This window comes from Rhinolophus hipposideros (genome assembly GCF_964194185.1).
Source record: "Rhinolophus hipposideros genome assembly, chromosome: 5".
Taxonomy (NCBI): Eukaryota; Metazoa; Chordata; class Mammalia; order Chiroptera; family Rhinolophidae; genus Rhinolophus; species Rhinolophus hipposideros.
In genome coordinates, this window is record NC_138051.1 from 66,400,923 (window position 1) to 66,411,290 (window position 10,368).

Here is a 10,368-nt window from a genome sequence, read left to right on the forward strand (position 1 = left end):
TGATGCTAAACTTAATTTTTATTCTACTTTTTATACAGAAAGTATCATAATACAGTAATTTCCTTAAAGGTGCTTTTTTTGTGTGTGGTTTTATGGAAGATGAACACTTAACATGTCTTATGACTCCTTGTAAATAAATTGTCATAAGCTAACTAAAGACAGGGATGGTGTGTGAAATTCAAAGGAATGGGTGATTATTAGCATGTCCTTGAATAAGATTGTTTTAACAGGAATATAGATTGGATCAATCACAAATCGTAACGAAGTCTCCTTTTTGTTTTCCTTTAAGTGCGCGCTTGCTTTGTAAGTGATCTGAAGCGTGGTCTGAAAATCCAAGCAGCAAAATTTAATATTGATGGAAATACTGAAGTAAGTAAAAATAAATGTACATTCTTTTTTCAGAGGTTATAACTCATATATTTATGCTTTTGATATTTATATTTCAGCGTCCCTCACCACCCCCAAATGTTGACTACCCATTGGATGGAGAGAAGATTTTACATGTCCTTGGATCAATCAGGTTAGACCTAATTTTTATGAGGAAAATAATGAACTGAAATGAATTTTTGGCTTTTAAAAGTATTTGTATAAACCGTTAGTATTGTTATTATTAACAATTATGTGTTTTTCATTGGGTCTCATCACTCATGATTAATTTCATTATTCAACTTTTTAATTTTGGAAAACTAAAAAATTATCTTTCTTATTCATCGAAGTAATTCAGAATTACTTTAATTAATGAAACTTACCATTCTTTGAAATGGAGAATAAAGTGTGATCCTTTAAAACAGGGTTCAGCAAACTTTTTCTATAAAGGGACAAATGGTAAATAATAGCTTAGGCTTCGTGGGCCATCTGGGCTCTGTTGCATCTACTCAGCTCTGTAGTTGGAGTGCAAAATCAGCCATAGACAATATGTAAATAAATCAGCACGGCTGTGTCCAATAAGACTTTATTTGCGAAAATAGACTGGGCTGGATTTGGCATGAAGGCTATGCGTTGTCTTGTTAGAAAGAATGCATTCGTCCAAAAATACTGAATCTTTAGGACCAGTTAGTAATTCACCTTTTTATTCATTGAATTATTCTTTGATGATGCAATATAAGTTGTTAAGGACTTACATAATTATATTGGCAACAATATAATTTTTATTTATACTCATACTTTATAAAATTTGTGTTATAAAAGTTTCATCTGTAAAATATTAGATCAGAAGATGCACAGAAAAGAATTATGTAAATATTGAAGAGCCTGTTAAATTTTGAGATAATATAGAGGTTGAGATGTTAAAATGATGTAAAAGGATGAACATAAATATACAGATAAAGATGTGTGGGGAAATAAAAAAGTGAGAATGTTAACACCTTAATAGTAACTTTTTATCATTTTTACCAGTTGTATAAGTTATATTCATTAAAGTAATATTTAACATGTTTCCTGATTGTTTAGTAGAGCCCAGAATAAAAGAAGAAATTAGTGTTTAAGGAGGTTCAACTAATATGGAGCTTTGTGGGTACATAATAGTAGGAAAGTACATTGGGATTTAAAAAGCCACTCTCTCTCTTTCCAAACCCAATTAATTTACAATTTTTTGCTAATATGTTTTTCCTGTTAAAAAAAATCTAGTTCTGTTGAAACCTTCTAATTAGATGCAATCCAGACCAGTAGTTTATTGGTAAATCAGAAGGGTTATTTAAAAGAAAGGACAATTTTTTAAAATCATATACTAAACATTTTATTTTAACTTAAAATGTATAAATAAGTATTTATTTGTCAGACTTTTTTTCCAAGATCTTTTCTTTGAGAATAAGTCTGCTTCTAGAGTTCTGAGTTAAATTTATATAAACCAGTAATTCATGGTTTATGATTTCCAGGGTTTTTTTTTTTAAAGTACAAGGAAAGCTTAAAGTTATTTGTGAATCAGTCTTGGTACAGAATCCTTCTAGATAGTGTCTCATAGACTTTTACAGTTGTATTTCGTATATTAAAAAGATCTTTAAAATTAGTTTGTCTTTGCAAAGCATTCAACATAGTTCACATAGAAAAAACTTATTTTCCACCCTACTATTTCATTGGTTAAGTAATAATTGTTAAATTATATAATTTCAATATCAAATCAACTGACAGTTAAAGATTTGGAAAAAGAAAACTGATGCTGTTACCTACCATTCAACTCACCTGGTAGAAGCAGAAGTAAGCAAGCATAGCAGCAAGTGGCTGACTAGCCGTGAGTGTTCAGAATACTGCAGGCCTCAGTATACTTTCCTGGTGAAATGGAGAGAGTTAGCAAGTAGGTTGAGTCTCATAAAGAGAATTTTATATTTTGAAAAAGATTTAAAAAGAATTCCAATTTTATTTTTTTAAATATAGTGTTTATATATGCATATATATAGTTAGTTTTATATTGCATTGGTTACGATTTGGTTTGGTCATTTGTTATACAAATGTGAAAATAGTATCTTCAACAAGATAGAAGTTTGTCTCTCATTTAGAAGAAGTTCAGAGTAAGATAGTCTGGGGGTGGTATGACAACTCCCATCCGGGACCCAAATACCTTTCTGTCATCTTTGGGGTGTAGCCCTTTTCCTTGTGACCTAGCTTGGTTGCTGGAGTTATAGCTACTACATCTGTGTTTCAAGCAAGCAGTCCTAGGAAGGGAAAGAAAAAGGTACTTCCTCTTCCTTTTAAGGAGACTTTCTAGAAGTTCCACATACCACTTCTGCCTCCACCTTATTGTCTGGTACTTAGGTACATCTAGCTACGAGGGAGACTGATAAATAGGGTTTCGTCAAGGGTGGGGCATTGTATCCACCTTAAAAATGGAGTTCTTTTTTTATTTTCAAATAATTACAGATTCACAGGAAATTGTAAAGATAACATACAGCAGTCCCATGTATTATTCTTCAACCACTTTCTCTCAATTGTTACATCTTATATAACTATAATACAGTATCAAAACCAGTAATTTGGCATTGGTGTAATGTATAGAGTACGTAGTTCTGTGTAATTTTATCACAGGTAGATTTCTGTGATCACCACCACCACAGTCAAGATGTAGAACTGTCCGATTGCCACAAAGAAACAGGGTTTATTTTTTTAATTTGAGAACAAAAAATGAAAAATGGATATTTTATTAGCAACAAGCAATGTTAGCCATCTTTTATTTGTAAAACAAAGGGAGGGGGATGTTTGTTTTTAAATCTCTTATATCACTCCTGACCTGCTTGTTGAATCTTACTTTTACAGAATTCTGCTCCTTTTCTATTATTAGGTTTAAGGAGGTATAACTGTACAAAATATATGTAAATCTATACATAATGATAATTGTAGCTAATACCTAGTGAGTACCTCCTATGTGCCAGGCACTGTTCTATTAACTCATTGAATCTTCACCTCAACACCTGTGACACAGATACTATTTATTATTCTCCACACTTACAAATGTGAACACACTGTGTTTTAATAATTATTGCACATTAGCATATTGCTGGTACTTAAAAATATGTCCATAGAACTAATGGTATATTCTGTATCAGATTATGTGATGCCAACAAAGCACTCTCTTTTTAATCTCATCAGAGATTCAGTTGTGGAAATTCTTTTTGAACAAGATAACGAAGAGAAATCAGTGGCAACTTTAATACTGGATTCCCTTATACAGGTATTGTTATTGTAAAATGTCTAAATTTATGACTACAGCCCTTTAGAGAAAAATTTTAAGTGTTATTTTCTGCATTTTTATTTTAGCATTTTATTTTTCAGCTTTTATGTTAAATTTTATAGTTATTCAGTTTTACTTTGGCACTAAAGATATGGTACCTACAACGTTTCAAACCAGGCATACTACATTTTATGAATATATCATGCATTTTTTTCTACAGCAACAATACCAAATTTTTATTTTGTATTTAGAGTGGGTTGTCATTTTTTTCAAATACAGGTTTGTGTAGTATAAATTTTAAATTCCACTAGGTATATGATAATCTGTCTTTTTTGTTCAATGATTGTGGAATCACAGAACTAACTCCATGTGAAATACCATCACTTTGGAAGATAGGGCTCCATTCAGGTACTTTTATGAAAAACATAACATCAGTGAAGGACGTTACGTTTCTAATTGTTAGAGAGAACTGATGTGGAAACATAATTTTTCTAAGAATGTTATCTTCCCACTTGGTAACTGCTCTGAATGTAATACTGTGAAGATAGCACATTAGAAAAATTAAGTTTCCACACTTTCTTTACTGAAAAAAGAAATGAAAAGTTATTTCTTCTTGTGCTCTTTGCTCAACTCAGTCATTCTATCCTGAAAATGCGGATACTCATATATTACTACCATATGCTCTGTGGAATTTAAAATTCTGTGCTATTAGATTTTAAAATCTTTAAAGTTCTCTATGAGTATATGGCAGTGCTCCCGTGGTGTTTATATGTGCTACATGAAAAGCCCCCTTGTCAAAGGAATCTTGCTGTGGTCCTTTTGGTAATACATACGCATGATCACTTATTTAATTTGTAATATTTAAGTTGTATATTTTCTTAAATCTAGTCAATTTGTATATAGTTAAGGATAAAGCCTTTTCTTTCTTTCTCTTTAATAACAGTGCCCAATAGATACCAGGAAGCAACTGGCAGAGAACGTGGTAGTCATAGGTGGCACATCTATGTTGCCAGGATTTCTCCACAGGTTGCTTGCAGAAATAAGGTATTTGGTAGAAAAACCAAAATATAGAAAAGCACTTGGCACCAAGACATTCCGGATTCATACTCCACCTGCAAAGGCTAATTGTGTGGCCTGGTTGGGAGGTAAGAATTTAGTTTTTAAAAGATAATGATTATGTAGTAATTGGTTTTTGGATGGTGTAACTAATGGATATATTAGAATAGATGGTGGATCCAGTGTTTAGAATTACCCACTTAATAAACTAAGAGAATTATTAAAGAATTTTCTTTGAACATTGACTTTTCCTTAAATTGTTAATTTTCAGAATTATATACCTATTTGTCTTGGCATTTGCACTTTGCTGTTTTAAAATAAACTTCTAGGGATTAGGAAGCAGCTGGTAACCACAAGATGGCCTCAGGGTTTTCTGAAAATTAATTTGGGGAACTTATTCAATAATGTCGTAAAGATTTTGTTGGGTATCCGATGGACATGCGTCCTATTTGGGAGACCACCTCAGGGATACTGTGGATACCTGATCATGGCATTGTACACCAGAAGCTAAACATTAATGAATGCCAACTATAATTTTATATATATAATGTGATGGTTCAGTGTGAGGTCGGAGGGATAGTGGATGGGGGGAGGGGGGTTCACAGTATGAGGGATATAAACGATGAACGTCTAAGTATTACCTTGTCTTGTACACCTGAAACTAATAAAAAATAAATAAATAAATAAACTTCTTTGTCCCAAGTAAAGTCATCCCTCTTAATAAGAGATAGGTGTACATTTATTTCAGTGATGCTACCATGCCTTAAAATATTTATTTTAATTCCTTTATTTTGTGACTGAGTTCACTGAATGTTTTCGAAAATGATAGGTTCATTGAAATAAGGAAATAGCCTAATAAAGAGATTACTTTAAAGAGAAAAACAATTAGACGCGTGTTTGTATACGTTTGATACGTGTTTAATTATGCAGTTAACAGCTAATGGGTATGAGGATCATTCAGAGAGAAAGACAAAGTACTGAGATTTTAAATGGATGTTGTATTTTCTAGTAAAGTGGAATTTTGCAAAATGTAATTTTGATCTAGGACAAATATTGTTAGTTACTAAATTATTTTTAAAGACTACTTTGTGGGTCTTTACAAGGTCTTCAGCGTTTTGCAGTGCCATTTTACGTATTGAGATATCATCTCAGAGTTGTGGCAAAGAAAACTAAGGATATTATTTATTGTGTTTACACAAAGTTGAAAATGCTTTCCACCCCACTCTACCTCACCTGCTCTTATAGATAGTAATACTTGTTATCATTTTCACTATAATCTGCCATAGACCATTAACTCTGTAGACCATAACACAGGAGTTATGGCTTACTCTAGTATTTAAACTAAAGGATACAGAACAATTTACTTGGAATTAATTTGAAGAGTGTGAATATACATTGCTGAATTTTACCTGTTCTCTCTTGTCTTATAATGAAGTGGATGTATGTGCACATAAAATTTTCTGATAAAAGTTTTCCTCTTAGCTGTAAACATATTTTTACCACACAGGCGCTATTTTTGGAGCACTACAAGACATACTTGGGAGCCGTTCAGTCTCAAAGGAATATTATAATCAGACAGGCCGTATTCCTGATTGGTGTTCTCTTAATAATCCACCTTTGGAAATGATGTTTGATGTCGGGAAAGCGCAACCACCTCTGATGAAGAGAGCATTTTCCACTGAGAAATAAAAGTTTGAGTAAATTCAACTTTGCTTCATTTCAAATATCAGACAATTACAAGCAAACTGTACAAAGTATGTAAGATGCTGTTAGAGATGACTTTTGTGGAAGTAAAAACATTTCCATAGTTACCCTTTGCATTGATATTTAATTCATTTGACTTTTTTTTCTTGTGTAGTGGTAAAATGTTAGCTGATGCTTATGAAATTTGTTGTATTTATGTCAATAAAATATAGTAAAGCAGTTTACTTTTGGAAGTTTGTTACATAGCTCATTTTTCAAAAAGAATAATAGCATATCCCCTCCACAATTCACATAATCTGTCCTGGGCTTTGGAGACTCCATTAATTTCATTATTTTCAGCAATTATTTCATTTAAAGAATAACTAATATTACCATTACGAGGTATTTCAATTATTAACATAGGTCTGTTTCTTAAAATCCTTTTTTTTTGGTATTTATGTATCCATGTTACAATAATGTGCTTTTCCAGAAATATATTTGTCTCTGGACTGAGAATGTTTGGTAGCATAGTTAAGCATTTGTTCAACTGTGGAAGTGTTCACTTTCTAACATTACAGTTTCTTTTATGAACAGTTCTACGTTTCTTAGAAAAAAGATATTTCATTTTTATGCAAAGTATTTCATTTTATGTATTTTTATACAACTGCTTTATAAACGTGTCATAACGTCTTTAATCTTTTGTGCTCTTTACCTTCGCAGGACAGAGGTTTTTTGAAATATGTGATCAGTCATTTAATTTTTATTTTTGTTTTTAATGAACTACCTCTTACTGAAATTTTGCTGGTTTCATTCTTTCTAGGAATCTTTGAAGATGGGAAAAAATATATATATGTATGTTCATTCCTGAAGACAGTGTAGAAATTGATAAATTTTCTGGACTGTAGATCCGAAGTCCATTCTTTCTTATAGTTTAATCATTTTGATGTCCTTTTCTGGATCCTTCCTAGTTTTGCCATATACTTTATGTATGAAGATACCAACACCAACTAACACTTGAAAGAGCCGGTTCATGGCATTAATAGGAAAGGATTCATTTTTTTTATCTTTGTATGTGCATGTTTTTAAAATACTTCTAGCTCTATTTTGTCACCATGTACTACTATAGTAGCCTAAGACTAAGATTTATTCAGTCATTATTGCTGTCTGCTGTGTATGTAGTATAGTTTTAGGTACTATAAATGGTACAATGGTAAGACGTGGACCTTCACCTTACGGGAGGTTTACAGGTTAGAAGTAGATGTGTACACAACTGATGATACAAAACAGAATGTGGTAGGTGCCACAGAGGGTATCGGCTGCTTGTCACGGGTGTAATTCTGACCAAGGAAACAAGGAAAACTTCATAGAGGACGTTTTTGACCTTGTTCCTTCCTGAAGGATGAGTTTAATAGAATTTAATAATTGGAAGTTATTCTGGGCTATGTGAGCTAATTCTCTGCACAAAATCTTAAAGCATTTTCTCTGCACAAAATCTTAAAGCATTTGGCATTGATATTAGGCATTGCTAATTATAATTTAGGATTGAATCATGAAGAACTTGAAAACAAGCCAGTGAATAAAACTATGAAAGTTCAATTTTGCCTTCATTTTGCTAATATATCCATTCCTAAAAGAGATTCCTCTGTCTTGTGTGCCTACCCCTCTTCCCCAGTCTCCTTTTCCCCAAAGTAGTGATCTTTCCTATAACCACATTATTTATAACAGGCACTTACAGTTTTTACCTTGTGATTGTAAAAGGCTTTGTCTTCCTTTTTGGAATGTAAACTCCATAAGAACAAAGCCCCTTTATTTCTTAACTTTAAAACCTCCCAGTGGGATTGCCAGGAATAGTTGTACAATTGTCAATTGTGTGGATTTACTATTAACATCGTCTTTTTTTATAGTAAACAATTTCTAAAATTCTCTCTTGTTGAATTTGGATTATGAGAAGCTTTTCATCATTGAATAATATAAAGAATAAGATCTCTGACTGAACTAGAGCTTTATCGCTAGTTATAAAGCGGCAGACACCTAGTGTATCTGAGGTTAACAAATGGAGCCCACTGTTAAGAGTTGAATTGTGTACTAGAGAAAGATGTTGAAGTCCTAACCCCCAGGAATGTGATTGTGACTTCATTTGGAAACAGTTTTTGCAGATGTAATCGAATTAAGATGAGGTCATTGGGGTGGTCCCTAATCCAATATGACTGATATCTTTATAAGAGGAAAATGCCATGTGTAACAGACATAGAGCAAGAAAGCATATAACAACTGAGGGAGAGATTGGAGTTATGGAGTTGCAAGCCAAGAAACACTAAGGATTGCTGGTGACACCAAAAATCTAAGAGAACTGTAGAACAGCTTCAAGAGAGCCTTTGATCACATGACTCTGCCTACACCTTGCTTTCAAGATTCTAGCATCCAGAACTGAGACAAATTACAGTTTTAAGCCACCCAGTTTGTGGTGCTTTGTTATGGCAGCCCTAGGAAACTAACAAACCCCCTCCTTTAGTCTGCTCTCCCTATAGATTATAGAATTGCCCTGTCTTTCTAAGCACACCCAATCCAGAAGGAATCCGCACTTCCATAGACCCTCAAAATTACCCAATTAAAGCCCGAATCCTATAATAGGTTCTTTCTAATACCCTTTTACTGAAACACCCCAAGTTCTCCCTCACTGCAATGAGTAATACATCAAACTCGTTCAACTACAGGTGATTTTTTGGTCTGGGCATTGTCGGGGTTAAGAAATGAGAAGAGAAGAATGGTGAAGGTAGATGACTGGGAAGGGGTGACTTGCTCCAAAGGGGAAGAGAAATATAATGGTAGCCTGCAGGAAAATGAGGTCAAAGTTTTTGTTTAAAGATAGAGAGATAACGGCATGTTTGTATGTTGAAGGAAACAAGAAAGACAAATTGGTGGTTTAATAGGAGGAAAGCTTGTGGATAACACACAGACGTGTACCTAAATGCCCATCCGAATTTTCACATCCGAGTTCTTTTGTACTTCTGTTTCAAAGAGCCTCACCCTTACCAGAATATTAACGTCTTAATCACCATTCGATTGGGTAGATCCCAAATATAGTCCCAAGAATAATGGAAGAAAAGTTGATGTATGAACTGGTTGTACAGATCTGACAACAGAAAGAAACATTTTTCACAGGTGTGTTCTCCAGGAGCTATTCCCGTACCTTCCCTCTACTCCCGGACAGGCCCTAAAAGTAAGAAAAAGTAAAAGAAAGGAAGACGTTTTCTTCCAAGTCCTTCAGCTTCCCTAGCTGCTTTTTACATAGGATCTCTTTAAGTCTTGGGAAAGCTGCCAAAATCGGGGTTCATATATTTTTTTCCGATAAAAGCAAAAATTGCCTTCTACTAGCAACTATGTAAGTATGCAGAGTAACAGAAAACAAGTCTCAACTAAATAGTGGCCTTTCAGTTTCCTCCGTGCTTTACACAGGAGGTCAGGGAGGGATCGCAGAAAGGGAGAGGAACGTGTGCTTCCTAGTGCGCAAGCGCAGTTCGAGACTTGTTTCGTTTGCAAAATGAAGTCTTTTTCCCAGAGTTCTGGTTCATGTTCAAATTAATTCGATTTAAAAATCCCTCCTCAGTGATGATGCTTGGGGAAAACCTTAAGATACAGCTCCGTAGGAGAAAAAGTTACTTGCGCCCAACGTGGGGCTCGAACCCACGACCCTGGGATTAAGAGTCCCATGCTCTACCGACTGAGCTAGCCGGGCGCTCGCAAACCGGCTGGATTTTTTTATGTCTTGATAATTGTTCAGCTACATTAGGTTTTTGTTCTTTTATATTCTCTCTTCTTTGTAAATTGTGTACTATTAAATATGCACTTCCGAATTATTTTCTAGAATTCTTTAAAACATTTCTTTAATTATACTTAAGTTTAATAATTTTTATTGCATGTGTATCCCAAGATCATTGAAAATTTATGCAAATCTTTATCATTACAGT